The following is a 15,579-nucleotide window of genomic DNA, read 5'->3' as shown; positions in this document are numbered from 1 at the left end:
CGAGGGTATTTTAGTCCATTTATTTATCTTTATTTACCCGTTTTAGTACTTATTTGTGTTTTTGTCTATTTCAGGTCAATAATGTTAAAACGAGCTAAAAATGGTTTCTTAAGGCCTTTTTGGAGTCAAACTAAGTCTTGGTGAGACTTTGGAGCAAAAGGAGGCTGATCTGGAGCAAAAAGAGGCTGATGTTGAAAAGCTGCCAAGTGAGATCGATCGTGAGATCAATCGAAAAAAGTGAGATCAATCGAATTCTAATCGATCGAACTTTTCTATGATCGATCAAACTTTTATCTGATCGATCGAACTTTTCTCTGATCGATCGAAAATGTGCTGGCTTTCCAACTACCATATAGTTGCGGGATTAGATATTTTTGGGCTATATTCTGACTTAGTGACTAAGAAAATGACCTTATATTTAAGGGAATTGAACCATTTTGTAAAGGAGCTTTTTTTATCATTTTATTTTTACATTGTAATTTTTATTTTCTCTCTAGAAAAGTTAAAGATTAAGGTTAGAAGAAAAGAAAGAAGTGGAGGCACATCTCAAGAACCCATCTCTAGATCCACACTCTCTCTCTCTCTTTAGAGCTTCAAAGAAGAAGAAGAAGAGTAAGAAGAAGATGGAGCCATGTTTGGAGCTTACTCTTGAGGGTTTCATGACCACATCCACCTCCTCCATAATTGGCTAGATCTACACTTAGGGCTTAGATGAGCCCTAAGTTTTGTGTAATCTAAACCCTTGTATTTCTATTTTTGGGGATTTATATATATTGTTGTGATTAGTGTTCTAGCCTTGTGAATTTAATGAATCTTGGTATATTTCTATGATTTCTATGGTTTAATTCTTCTTATTAATTCTCTAGTTTATTTACATGTCTATGTATGATTAAATTAGGAATTATTTCTTACATGATTCATATGGATTAATTCTTTCTATTGGTTCTCTATTTGATTACATGTTGTCTTATATGTGATTATTTGGGAATTGATCTCTACACTAGTTTCTCTATGTTTGTTGCATGTCTATGTGTTATTAATTAAGGATCTAGTGATGGCTAACCATTGGTTTTTATTGAATGGGTTTGTTAATTAATTTGATGGATTATTCTTATGCTTGATGGGTTGTTCTACAATTTAATTCATGCTTGTAGGTAGGTAGACAATCTATACTTGATTTGATATTCCATGGCTTATTATTGCAAATTCCATGATTCTCTAGATTAATGTATGCTACAATTGTGACTAGTTTGATGGGTCATGCTTAAATTTGATGGGTTGTTCTACACTTAGTTTATTTATCGGTTAGGTAGACAATTCATATATAAATTTGATGGTCCATGCTTAATATTGCTATTGGTAGTCGCATTTTGTTCACAACAATGTATTCCCCATTAATGGAAAGCATGTGGTTAATTACACGAGCTTAGTGGTGATTCCAACACCCTAAGACCTCTCTTTATATCTCTTAAATCCCTATCTCTCACTAGTTTACTTTAATTGCATTTTAATTTAATTATTTTCTAGAGTAATCAACCAACCAACCCTTCTTTTCAATCTTGTGATACGCTAGAGTCGAAGTTAAATTCCAACACGTATAATCTCTGTGAACGATCCCTACTCGCTATACTTCATTAGTTGTAGTAGTGGTTTTATAAATGTAAATTTGACTAAAAAAGCTTCCGAAACCACATTCATATTTTGACCTTGCGAAGCGACCTCTCGCATTAAAAAGTCTCGTTTTCTAAACACATTAGGAAGGGGCTCGTCAAATTTTGGCGCCGTTGCCGGGGATTAATAGTTTTGTTGGAATTAAACTAGACAATAGTGTTCATTTGATTGCTTCTATTTTTATTTTATTTTCCCATTGTATATTTTTTTCTTATTCTTCATATTATTTGTTCAATTAGGTACTTGACTACAAGAAAGGCAAACATTGGATTTTAAAGCAATCATTGGAGCTTAAAGCTAGCATTGGAGTTTGAAGTTGCTTAAGGACCTTTGTAAGCATTTCTTCAAAATCTCGTAGTTTAATTGTTTCACTTCTTTGTATGCTTATGATAGCCCTTGTTAAGGCTCATTATATTACTTGAATCTTTGTCCAAGCATCGGCCTATGTAGAGGCCATTATTTGTTGCATTTGGATTTTGAATGTGGATGGAGCCATTATTTGATCCAAGTTTGGGGAAAATTACTTCCCCTCACCTTATGTCCCTCCACCATATTTTGATCCTTATGAGGTTGAGTCCAATTCATTTCAACATGCATCATCTTATTATGGACTTGACTATTCTCATTATCCTCCTTGTGACTATTACCCTCCCCCACCATTTTATGATGAACCAACTCCACCACCTTCTAGGTACTCACCCGAATTTGAAGATAAAGTGTTAGTTTTACTTGATGTGCATATTTCACAAACTCTACTTATTAATTCTCATTCTCAAACTTTAGCCAAGCCTGAAGCTCAAGTTGAGCAAATTGCAAGTACTCTTTCTCGCCAAGAGGAGGAGGAAGAGGCAAATAAAAAAATGGTAAGAACTTTAATTTATATAGATGAAGATGATGAGAGTGAAGAAGAAGAAGTAACAAGTGAGCTAATGCCTAGCACTCTATCTTATATAGAGGAGGAAGTGGCAAGTGAGTTTGTGGCTAATCCAATAGAGCACAACATAATTAATCAGGACTTTCCTTGTTTTGATCATGATTTTATCCCGGCCATTACTACTTTAGAAAGTGAGGAGATGTTGACCACTATAGAGGTAGGAGAGCAAGAGGAGGAACTTGTTGAAGAGAGCCTTCCTTCTATTATATCCAAAGAGTCTCTTGAGACATGCCTTTTTGAAATGTATAAAAATTGTGGTTTTGACCTTGAAAGCTCCAAAAATGAAGTGAACTCTCTAATGGACTCCTTAGCTAACTTGGAAAGTGAGGAGATGGTGATTTTTTAGGAAGAGAAAATGGATGAAGAGAAGATGTATCTTGATATTCCAATTGAGTTTTTGAAAGACTTTGCCTTGCCAAGTACAAGGCCGCTCATCATTGATTTTATTTTGAAGACCGTGGATGAAAGGAACAATATCATCTCTTTCATTTCTTTTTAAGTCATTCTTTTGGAGGATGATTTCATTGTTATAAGTGAGGCATTAAATGAGAAAATGGAAAAGAGGGTCAATAAGGATGTCTCATATCCTATTTTTGATACGTTCGACTAGTGAGTTGAACCAACAACTTGCTAGAGACGTTAAACACTAGTATTCGTAGAGTTTCAAAACTCTATTCCTCCCTCATTTCTTTTTATTTTTCGTTCTTACGTAAATTCTTCCATCCATTTTTCAATCTCTATTCTTGTTACCATCATTGGGGCTTAGCATAGGATTTCCTGCACTTTCATCTCAAAATTAGGCTTTTGGTGCTAGTTTGATCGATCACAAGTGTCCCTTCGATCGATTGAACTTCTCTACAGTCAATTCTCTGCAGAAATCAGCTCTCTGTGTATCGAGCGAACTTTAGTTCAAATTGATCTGAGTATTCCAAGATCGAACGAGATTTTCCTCATATTGATCTTTATTCCATACTTAGAAATTTTTTTGGAGCTCTGCATTTTTCACCTCTCTGTGTATCGATCGAGCTTGTCTGCAAGTTTTCTCATCTGCGATCGATCGACTTTAGATCGATCATCCTTAGATCGATCACAGCTTTACCCCTTTGACTTTTTGACTTTCTATTTTTATTTTGTTTTATTTTTCATTTTCCTTTACTTTTATTATTTTCTTTTATTTTATTTACTTACTATTCTCTTATAAAAAACAAAAACAAAAACAAAAAAAAAAAAAAAAAAAAAAAAAAAAAAAAAAAAAAATTCTCTCTTTGCATTCTTTATTTCATTACATCTTTACTTCTTACATTTTTATTTACTTGCCTTTTTATTTTTATTTGTGGACATATTTGTTTTGTTTAAAAAAATAGTTTAAAAATAAATAAATAAAACAATTTTTCAAAGTGGCATTCCGTCTTGCTAGAGACGTTAAACTTAGCAATCATTGTGCATATTTTTCTTACATTTTGTTTTTTCGTACATACTTTTATAAAAAATAATAATAATAATAATAATAAATTGTATTTTTTTTTTTATTTCGTTGCATTTTCATTTTGTAATGGCCTAGATTTTCAGATAAATTTTTTTCCATTGTCTTTTCCCTTCCGAGTTTGGTTTCTTGTCGATTAGTGTCATCTCGAGTGCTCTGAAATGATTTATGAGACTCTTTTCTTTGGATTGACAACTTCCTTTGAGGACCGGGCCATTTCCATATTTTTACTTTTTAGACACTATTCACTTTTCGTCCTTTTCCCTATTTTGTCTTTTCCCATTTGTCACTTTGCTGGCGTAACCACACTTCTTGTGTTCGGAGCTGGTTTTTGACTTCACGTATCTTCATTCTCAGTGGTTTCCATGAAATAAGTATCTTTACTTTTGTAGTAAAGTACTCTGGTTGCTCCCGGTGTCCATAGGGGCATGGATGCACAGTTCTTTGGAATCTTTTTCTTTTCTTGAGGTGTTTTTCATAAATATCTTTTGAAGATATTTATTTCAGGGGTTTCTAAGAAAATATCTTTTTGGAAGATATTTTCATTCTGGGGCAGTTTCACAGTTTTCACTTTTTGGAGGGGCCATTGTGCAATTAATGAAAGTTATTGCTCAATGTCTTGTTTTGAACCTGGATCCTTGTACGGGATTCATTTTCACTTTTCGTCAAATCGTGTACTCTTCGAATTTCCTCCTGGTCGATGTTTTCCAGTTTCAGGGTTTTTGGCCCCTGTTTGCGCCAAATTTGTTTGGGGCATAACTTTATGCTCGGGACTCAGTTTTTGATGCTGTTTCTTTCGTTGTTCATATTTTCTCATTTTAAATCTTTTTCATTTATGGAGTTTTACCGTTTGAGCGCGTCTGCTCGAATTTCACTTTTCCAGACCCGGCGGGGTCCTTTCAGGGTACTTTTTGAGATTTTCTATAAATAAGAGCACTTAAGAGAAAATATCAGATTTTTCTCTCTCTCCTCTCTCTTGGCCGGATCTCATGGCAGCCATGGCTGCCATGCTTCTCTCTTCTTTTCCGGTCACTTCCCTTGGTTGAAAAGGTGTAGTACCTTTGTGTTTATTGTTCCCCTCGCCGTGCTCTACCTTTCCCCCTTATTAGAACTCAGTTTTGGCCATTTCTTGAGTTTGGGTTTGAGGTCAATATGTGTTTTTGATGGGGATTTCTTCGGATTCTTGTTCGTGGTGTTGTCCTCGACAAAACCTAGAAGTTTCGTCAGATTCGAAGCACTTCCATTTTGGTGGGGATTTGAGATTTCATCTCAAATGAAGGTAGGGAATATTTTAGGATTATTTGTGTGTTGTATTATGTGTTTCCCATGATTATACAACCTATATGTTTGCCTTGTATCAAATCTAGAAAGTTAGTAATTTTTATTTCTTTGTATAAGATTTAAAATTCATGATAATGTGTAACTTTGATTTGGATTGTGGCATGCTAGAAAGTTTAGTTTTAATATGTTGGTTAATATATATTAAATTGGGATTAATTAAATAAAGATTGCACTTTTTAATTAATATTTATCTTTTGTGAAAGATTAAAGTTCATGGCCATACCTTGCATGAAATTGAGTTGTATTATGCTTCTAAATTAAGTTTTGACATGTTGGTTAACATACTTTAATTTGAGAGCATTTGGTTGAGTATGAAAATCTAGAGGGTTTAATTATTTTTATTTAATTAAACTATATCTTATTGTTCCATGGATTTAATCATGTTTTAGAAGTTGTTACTATTTTAAGATCATGGATTTAGACTTGTGGTGTATTCACTTGATTATGTTTTAAGCATTGAGTACCTTGTTGTTAAAATTATATTCATGAGAACTTGTTTCCAATATTGGATATATGATTGACTTGTGTAATGAATTGTACACTTCGTGTTAATATTATGTATGCCATTTTAGAATTTGAATCATAAGACATGGATTGTGTGGTTTCAACCTACTTGTGCATGGAAGGTGGTTTGTATGCCTTATTATATATATATATAAGTTTTGAACTTGATATATATTTTGGAATCTCTTGGGACATTGTTACATGTGACATGGCTAAAGTTCGGCTTTAGTGCGGGAGGTATGAGTTCTCCCCAATTGAGATAGTGCGCACTAGGGTGGTCTTCCCACTGGGTTAATGCCCGGAATAACCATTTTGTTCTCGGCGGAGATCCGAGACGTGATGTCCAAGTCTTCCACTATTTGTTTTCACACTTTTAGATTTCTAGTTGATAATCTAAAGAATCTATGTCATGATGTGTGGTATCAGATATTCTAACTATACTAAATTGTTATATTTAGTTGATCTCACACTTTTAGATTTCAAGTTGATAGTCTAGAGAATCTATGTCTTGATGTGTGGTATTAGATATTCTAATTATACTAAATTGCTATATTTAGTTGATTTCACATTTTAGATTTTAAGTTGATTACTTGGAAAATCTATACCTTTTGCTTTGTGTAAGCATGTTCCTATATTGATGCTTGGTGTAAGCATGTTCTTATATTGTTGCTTTGTGTAATCATGTTTCTATCTTGTTGCTTTGTGTAAGCATGTTATATCGTGTTGCTATGTGTAGCATGCTCTTGGGTTGTTGAAATTGCATAAAGGATGTATTTTATGCTAGTAATGATCTTAGGTAGCTAGGATGCTCCCTGGATCTCACCTTTGACATAGACGTTAGGTGGAATGAACTACAATGATTAAATCATGCAAACTTGTAAAACGTAGGTCGATGCATGCTCATTTCCTACGGTAGCTTTATGTTGCTCACCCCTACGTTACTGGGGCATATTTCAGGTACATGATTCAAAATATGGAGATTGAAATTTATCTTTGATGGTTGGGAGATTTGAAGTTTCTTTCAAAGCATTCTTGATCACATACAAGTGTTAGCATGTTTAAGTCTTACTTTTAATGTTGTAACACTTAATTAGGTTCAACATGCTCATTTTGCCTTTTTATGTGTAAAGTGTATTTAGATACATTAACTGGGATCTATTTGATATGTACGACATGAGGTTAAAGGCCATAGATTTTAAATTTCAAGTGTATGTACTTAAATTCCAAGTTTTTCCTTTGAAATGTAAACTTTTCCAACTTTGAGGTTTGGCATGTGGATTTGAGTAAATGACATGTAATGAGGCCATAGGCCATTGTAATACATTTCAATATGTAAAGTACACTTGCGAGCACGTTTATATAACTTAAAATCTTATTTTTGATCCATATGCAAATTGGGGTTCAAGGCTTGGGTTAAGCCTTAATGTTTTTGGTTCATATCAGGCCATTCAGCATATTTTCGACCCATTTCGGTTGTTCAAAGCTTTATTTCGGTCGACCGATGGCCTTTGGTTTTTGTTTGAACTTCAAAAACCCATTTCCAGTAGCCAAAAGTACTGTTCAGGGCCATTTCGATCGACCGATGGCCTATTTCGGTCGACCAATGGTACATTTCAGTCTACCGATACAACCAAGCCTTGAAAACATGATTTCAGCACAAATTTTGTCCATTTTGGTCGTCCGATGGGTCATTTCGGTCGACCAAAATAGCTAGATCCCGAGAGTAGCTTCAGTCCAGTTTACCAAAATAGCTAGATCCCGAGAGTAGCTTCAGTCCAGTTTTAGCACTGTTCTTCTGACTTCAAATGACCATAACTCCTTCGTTTTAAATCCAAATGGGGTGATTCTTGAGCCTAAATTTATGGATTTTGAGTCATCTTTCCAATGGTGCCAATTCCATTCTCAGATTCCAATCACAGTGGGAGTTATTCAAGTTTTAGTGAGAGGGTGTCGGTTTTCACTTAAACCGGGAAAGGGCGTTTTGTGAGATTCTTGTCCAATGTTCTTAGAACCTCTTGGAAAGTATTGAAATAATTAGATTAGGTTTTTTTCTACCTTATTTGACTTGTTTAGAGTCAAGTTTCTCCTTTTAATGGTGAGTTAACCATTTTGCCCTTTGGTTTTGGTTTTTGTCCATTTTGACCCTTTGCTTCCGCATTTCGGACTCATTACCGGGTCAATTTTTGGTTCATCACTAACGAACCAGGTTGAAAAACTCAGGTCGCTACACATTTATTGTATCTTTATTTCTTTGCATTTTATTGTGTGTATGTACATACTTGTTATGTCATTAAAAAAAAAAAAAAAAAAAAAAAAGTGAGTTTTTGTTTTTCATTTTTCATTATTTTGTTCTTGTATTCTTTCTCACTTTTTAGTTTTTATTTCTTACATTGTACATATTCTTTCATTGGATTCTTTATTTGCCTTCTTTATGTTTCTTTTTGCATTTTGTTCATGTATTTTATTCTTTTTTTTTCTTGCGTTTTGTATATACTTGCTTTCATAAATATATATATATATATATATATATATATATATATATATATATATATTTCACCATTGTGCCCTTATGTGTAGTCATGCTACTTTCATGCTTTAGCTAGGGCTTGATCTCATATCTCTCTTTTATCTTGTGTTATATTGCCTTAGAATACATGATTTGATTATTCTTATCCCATTTGAAATTTGATGTGAGTTTCCTAGAGTGGTTATTCAAATAGGTTGTTGATTCCAAGTTTAGGGGAGACCCTTTTCATATTGGATCATTGCCGGGCTTTATGTCTTTCGCCACCACGGTATACTCTTTCCATCTTTTCCATTATTCTCATTGCACATTGAGGACAATGTGCGGTTTAAGTTTGGGGGTAAGGTGTCTTGTTGGATTCTACTTAAAGTTGAACTTTAAATGCATGATTGAGATTGAAGGTCCATGTTAGCGATGATTTTGATCTTTTGAGGACTATATTGCTTAGAAATTTAAAATTGCTTGACTTGAGAGTCCAATACTCCTTTTATGCCTTATGGATTCCATTTAGGAGTAAATTTTTCAAAAGATTGATATCTTGCTTGCACTTGTGGCCACATCATCCTGATTTTGTGATTGTTTTGAGATTCACTCTAGGATTCTACACTAGCACAGGTGCACACTAGCATTCATTTGTGGGGTACATGCTTTGTTGGTTATTAAATTGGTTATATCCCAATTGGGCTAGTAGTGCATTGAAAGCTTTCATTTTGATAAAAGTAGATAACAATCCCTTTTCATTAAGTAGCCAGGATTCTAGCCTCATCAAGCACTGAATTTCTCACACCGAAAGGTGGAGGGCCCAAACTCTAGGTTAATAACTGAACATGCTAAAAAAAAAAAAAAAAAAAAAAAAAAAAAAAAAAAAAAAGTTACAAAAGCAATAAAAAGTGAGGATTTCTCCAAAAGGTGAGAAGTGGGAAATGATTAGGTGGAGGTTATTTTCATTTGTAGCCTAGTTGATTTAAGCTTGTAAGTCCTTAGGGGTGTTTGAACACCTAGTGCCCTAAAACCGTCTGGTTTGGGAATCATTGACCTAATGCTCGACCTTATGGATCGCTAGAAAGCTTAATAGATCACTACATTACACCATGTTTCCATCTTTGATCCTTAGGATTAAAAAAAAAAAAAAAAAATTAGTGAAAAGATTAAGCACACCTAGATCAATAAAGTTTTAATAAAAGGTCCACTCTTTGTCTTGATGATCGGTACTAGATTTGTGTGCTAGTTTGAGGGTAAGGATGTGATCCTTTCTTTAGTTGGCTTAGATAGCAACATACTTGATGCTGGTCTACTCAAAAAGGATTCTAGAGTTGTTTTGATTTGCATGATCATTTTCTTGATGTGTGGAGAACCATACTTGTTTGCTTGATGTTGAAATTTTGAGAGATTGCTTGGAAATGGTTGAAAAATTACATATTTGAGGTAGTTTTCTCCCAATGCTTGTTTACAATATTGGTACCTCTTTTGTGAGAATAAGCTTAATGTTTGTGAGTATCATTTCTAGAAACCATCACGAGACTTCACTCGTCCACTAGGGGTAACCTAGGGGTTTAAAAGGCTTGTTGCATGCGCTAAATGCAATCATGTTCCCTACGAAAGTGGCATTATCCATTTATTGCTTTCTAGTTCATCGTTAATTAGTTGTTCATTTCATTCCTTTACTTTGTAGTTTATTGCTACGGACTAGCAATATCTAAGTTTGGGGGTGTGATGAGCGCTCAAATGTACCGCATTTTAGCACCTAAACGAGGGTATTTTAGTCCATTTATCTTTCTTTATTTACCCGTTTTAGTACTTATTTGTGTTTTTGTCTATTTCAGGTCAATAATGTTAAAACGAGCTAAAAATGGTTTCTTAAGGCCTTTTTGGAGTCAAACTAAGTCTTGGTGAGAATTTGGAGCAAAAGGAGGCTGATCTAGAGCAAAAAGAGGTTGATGTTGAAAAGCTGCCAAGTGAGATTGATCGTGAGATCGATCGAAAAAAGTGAGATCAATCGAATTCTATTCGATCAAACTTTTCTATGATCGATCGAACTTTTCTATGATCAATCGAACTTTTCTCTGATCGATCGAAAATGTGCTGGCAGTGAGCTATCTAATTCCCGAGCACGCCGATTTCCACCTACCACATAGTTGTGGGATTAGATATTTTTAGGCTATATTTCCGACTTAGTGACTAAGAAAAGGACCTTGTATTTAAAGGGAATTGAACCATTTCGTAAGGGAGCCTTTTTTACCATTTTATTTTTACATTGTAATTTTTATTCTCTCTCTAGAATTGTTAGAGATTAGGGTTAGAAGAAAAGAAGGAAGTGGAGGCACATCTCAAGAACCCATCTCTAAATCCACACTCCCTCTCTCTCTAGAGCTTCAAAGAAGAAAAAGAAGAAGAGGAAGAAGAAGATGGAGCCATGTTTGGAGCTTGCTCTTGAGGATTTCATGACCACATCCACCTCCTCCATGATTGGCTAGATCTACACTTAGGGCTTTGATAAGCCCTAAGTTTTGTGTAATCTAGACCCTTGTATTTCTATTTTTGGGGATTTATATATATTGTTGTGATTAGTGTTCTAGCCTTGTGAATTTAATGAGTCTTGGTATATTTCTATGATTTCTATGGTTTAATTCTTCCTATTAATTCTCTAATTTATTTACATGTCTATGTGTTATTAAATTAGGAATTATTTCTTACATGATTTATATGGATTAATTCTTTTTATTGGTTCTCTATTTGATTACATGTTATCTTATATGTGATTATTTGGGAATTGATCTCTACACTAGTTTCTCTATGTTGGTTGCATGTTTATGTGTAATTAATTAAAGATCTAGTGATGGTTAACCATTGGCTTTCATTGAATGGGTTTGTTAATTAATTTGATGGATTATTCTTATGCTTGATGGGTTTTGCTACAATTTAATTCATGTTTGTAGGTAAATTGATGTGTGCTACAATTGTGACTAGTTTGATGGGTCATGCTTAGATTTGATGGGTTGTTCTACACTTAGTTTATTTGTTGGTTAGGTAGACAATTCATACATGAATTTGATGGTCCATGCTTAATATTGCAATTAGTAGTCGCATTTTGTTCACAACAATGTATTCTCCATTAATAGAAAGCAAGTGGTTAATTACACGAGCTTAGTGGTGATTCCAACACCCTAAGACCTCTCTTCATATCTCTTAAATCCATATCTCAACTAAGTTTTATTTTAATTACATTTTCATTAATTGAAGTAGTTTAATCATCTCATCAAATCTCTTTGCAATCTTGTGATAAATTAAAGTCAAAGTTAAATTTCAACACGCATAATCCCTTGGGATGATCCCTACTCACTCTTGTTAGGTTAGTAGTAGTGGTAGTAGTGGTTTTTATAAATTTAAATTTGACCTAAAAGGCTTTTCTTGAACCGCACATTCACTACATTATTTTAACATATAGGAATGGCCACCGTCAACCTATTTGCCCGATGATTTGTGGTTCTTTGATTCGGTCTTGTACCAAAATGTATGTATGATGGCCATAAGGTCCATAGGCGAGGCGACTATTTGACAGCACTGTATGCTTTCTACACAGAGTACTGGGTTTCTATTCCGGCCTTATATTGGAGCGTCATGATGAAGCTCTACGCGGACTACATCAGCAAGGACAAGCCTAAGCGTGCTAAGTACCTTGCTTTTAGCCAACTTATCACTCAGATCCTGAGAGATTAACGCTATCCATTCCGTCCAGAGCTCGCCCAGAGACAGGAGCTTGCCACTTTGGCAAGAAGGACAGGAATAAGAGATATAATACTCTTATCAAGAGTTTTATAGAGGACGTTGTGATTGCAGCTAAGGAGGCTGAGGAGGAGGAGATAGCAACAACAAATGACCCAGCAGTCGATCCGACTGCCATACAAATAGATATTAACTTGGTACAGGAGCCTCCAGCAGTGGAGATCCCACATCATTCTCTAGCGGGGTCACCATTACATTTCCTGGAGCAGGCTCAGGACGCACACCATTTTCCTGATCCAGTCATACCTGAGGCTCCAGCACCAACACCCGGCTTTGGAGAGCATATCCAGGCCTTAGAGGACGCAATTGTCTCTCTTCGGTCAAATATGGCATCTTTCCGCTCCGATGTCATGACTGCGCTACGAGACATATCTCGAGATATCCACGGATCACGCCCAGCCCGTCCTACCTCCTCAGTATAATATTCCTGATCTCTCTATCTCTATACATTCATTTCATATATCTGTGATACATTCCTGCTATTTTGATACTGTTATATTATTTTTACGACCAGTTTATTGGCCTAGACATTGTGATGTAAATTATTTTTATTTTTTCTATACATGCTATATTTTGGATGTCATATCTTTGTATTGATATATCTGTCTGTGATTGACTCCATCAGGTGTATCCCAGTGACTTCAGTGAGAGAGAGTGCTGCCCAAATTTTCAGGACCACCCTTTTTCCTCTCTCTTTACTTCAATTCTTGTCCCATTTACACTTGTATGTTCACTGCGCACTATTATCATCCCTTTCGTTATCTAATGAGTTTTATCCAAGTGCCATCTTTTCAGGACCACAATTAATCCCAAGTTTGGGGGGGTTATACCACCCACTTTGGATACTTGTGTCACAGCCATTCTTTGCCATAACCGCACTGGTATACTCTTTCCTTTGTTCTCTTTGCACATTGAGAACATTGTGCCATTTAAGTTTGGGGGTAATGGTGTTAATTGCAGTATTTGTTTTCAATTCAAATTTTAAGCATGACTTGTGTATTTGAGGGATTGTCTATAATTGATGCATAACTAACTATGATTTTGATCTTTTGAGGACTATATTACTTAAAATTTAAAAATTGCTTGACTTGAGAGTCCAATACTCCTTGTATGCCTTGTGGATGCCATTTAGGAGGAAATTTTTTGAAAGATTGATATCTTGCTTGGACTTGTGGTCCACATCATCCTAATTTTGTGATTACTACGAGATTCACTCTAGGATTCTACACTAGCACAGGCGCACACTAGCATTCATTTGTGGGGTACATGCTTTGTTGATTATTGAATTGGTTATATCCCAATTGAACTAGTAGTGCATTGAAAGCTTTCATCTTGATAAAAGTGGATAACAAACCCATTTCATTAAGTTGCCGAGATTCTAGCCTCATCAAGCACTGAATTTCTCTCGCCAAAAGGTGGAGGGCCCAAAGTCTAGGTTAATAATTGAATGTCAAAAAAAAAAAAAAAAAAAAAAAAAACGAAGAAAGTTGCAAAAGTAATAAAAAAGTGAGGACTTCTCCCATAAGGTGAGAAGTGGGAAAGGATTAAATGGAGGTTATTTTGATTTGTAGCATAGTTGATTTGAGCTTGTAAGTCCTTAGGGGGTGTTTGAACACCTAGTTCCCTAAAGCCGTCTAGTTTGGGAGTCATTGACCTAATGCTCGACCTCATGGATCGCTAGAAAGCTTAATAGATCAACACATTGCATTATGCTTCCATCTTTGATCCTTAGGATTAGAAAAAAAAAATAAATAAATAAAAATAAAATGGAGTGAAAAGAATAAGCGCACCTAGAACAACAAAGCTTTAATAAAAGGTCCACTCTTTGTCTTGATGATTGGTACTAGATTTGTGTGCTAGTTTGAGGGTAAGGATGTGATTATTTCTTTAGTTGGCTTAGATAGCAATATATTTGATGCCGGTCCACTCAAAAAGGATTCTAGTGTTGTTTCAATTTGCATGATCATTTTCTTGATGTGTGGAAGACCATACTTGCTTGATTGATGTTAAAATTTTGGGAGATTGCTTGGAAATGGTTGAAAAATTGCACACTTGAGGTAGCTTTCTCCCAATGCTTGTTTGCAATATTGGTGCCTCTTTTGTGAGAATGAGCTTAATGTTTATAGGTATCATTTCTAGAAACCCTCACGAGACTTCACTCGTCCACTAGGGGTAACCTAGGGGTTTCAAAGGCTTGTTGCATATGCTAAATGCAATCGTTCCCTACAAAAGTAGTGTTATCCATTTATTGCTTTCTAGTTCATAGTTGTATAGTTGTTCATTTCATTCATTTACTTTGTATTCATCGCTAGGGACTAGCAATATTTAAGTTTGGGGCCGTGATGAGCACCGAAAAGTGAGCATTTAAACCCCTTAAGCGTAGGTATTTTATGACATTTATCTATCTTACTTTCCCGTTTTAGACTAATTTCATGTTATTGTCCTTTTTAGGTGCTTATCCCCAAAATAAGCTAATTCAGCCAAATAAGAGCCTAAAAGAAGCTAACTCAAGTCGGATGCAAGAAATGAGCAAAGTGGAAGCAAAATGAAGCAAAGTGTGGAAATCAGCATGTTCGATCGATCTCAAGAATACTACGATCGATCGAAAGTTCATCGATCTAGACTTTCCAAGATGGATCCAAGCCCTGTTGTCCTTATCCAAAGATCCCACAAAGTTCAATCGATCCAACAATGCTCAGATCGATCGAAAAGATTCCATGTTATCTTATTGTACCACCCTACCTACCACTTTTGTCTCTTTCCCAAAAATATCTCAGATCTGTCCTTATCCAAAAAGGCGCCGCCATGGGAGGATCGATCCAGCCAAAGTTTGATAGATCTCAGCCATGTTCGATCGATCTCAACACAGTTCGATCGATCAAACTTCCTCAAGTCCGAAAAAAATATATTTCCAGCTCATTAAAAGTTGTCACTTGTGCAATCATTGGAGGAGCCCTTGTGTAAGAGCCTAGACCATTTAGTGTGACATTTGAGCTACCTATATAAGGATTATGGGCCACTTTTACATAGAAGTTTTACATATGCTTTTTAGAGTAAAGAGATACAATTCTTAGAGAGGAAGAAAAGAGAGGAAGAGGCTAGAGACACATTCTTGAGAGGTTTTCAATCTCCTTCAAGAAGAAGAGCACTTCTACCATGGAGATGGCCCTTGAGGGTTGGAGGACACCATTTATGAGTGACTAGAAATCCTCTTGGGGCTAGAGTTAGCCTTAAGCATGCTTTCTTTACCTTGATTTATGTATGTTTGTGGGGATTTGTGTTGTAATACATGTTTTGACATTTTTATATACATAGATCTTGTTTACTCAATGATTTGTG

This window comes from Cornus florida, unplaced genomic scaffold (genome assembly GCF_030987335.1).
Source record: "Cornus florida cultivar Cherokee Brave unplaced genomic scaffold, ASM3098733v1 CherokeeBrave_3.0.0_Hap2_Chr10, whole genome shotgun sequence".
NCBI classification, from domain to species: domain Eukaryota; kingdom Viridiplantae; phylum Streptophyta; class Magnoliopsida; order Cornales; family Cornaceae; genus Cornus; species Cornus florida.
The sequence above is the reverse complement of the archived record's forward strand: the minus strand, read 5'-3'. Positions refer to the sequence as shown.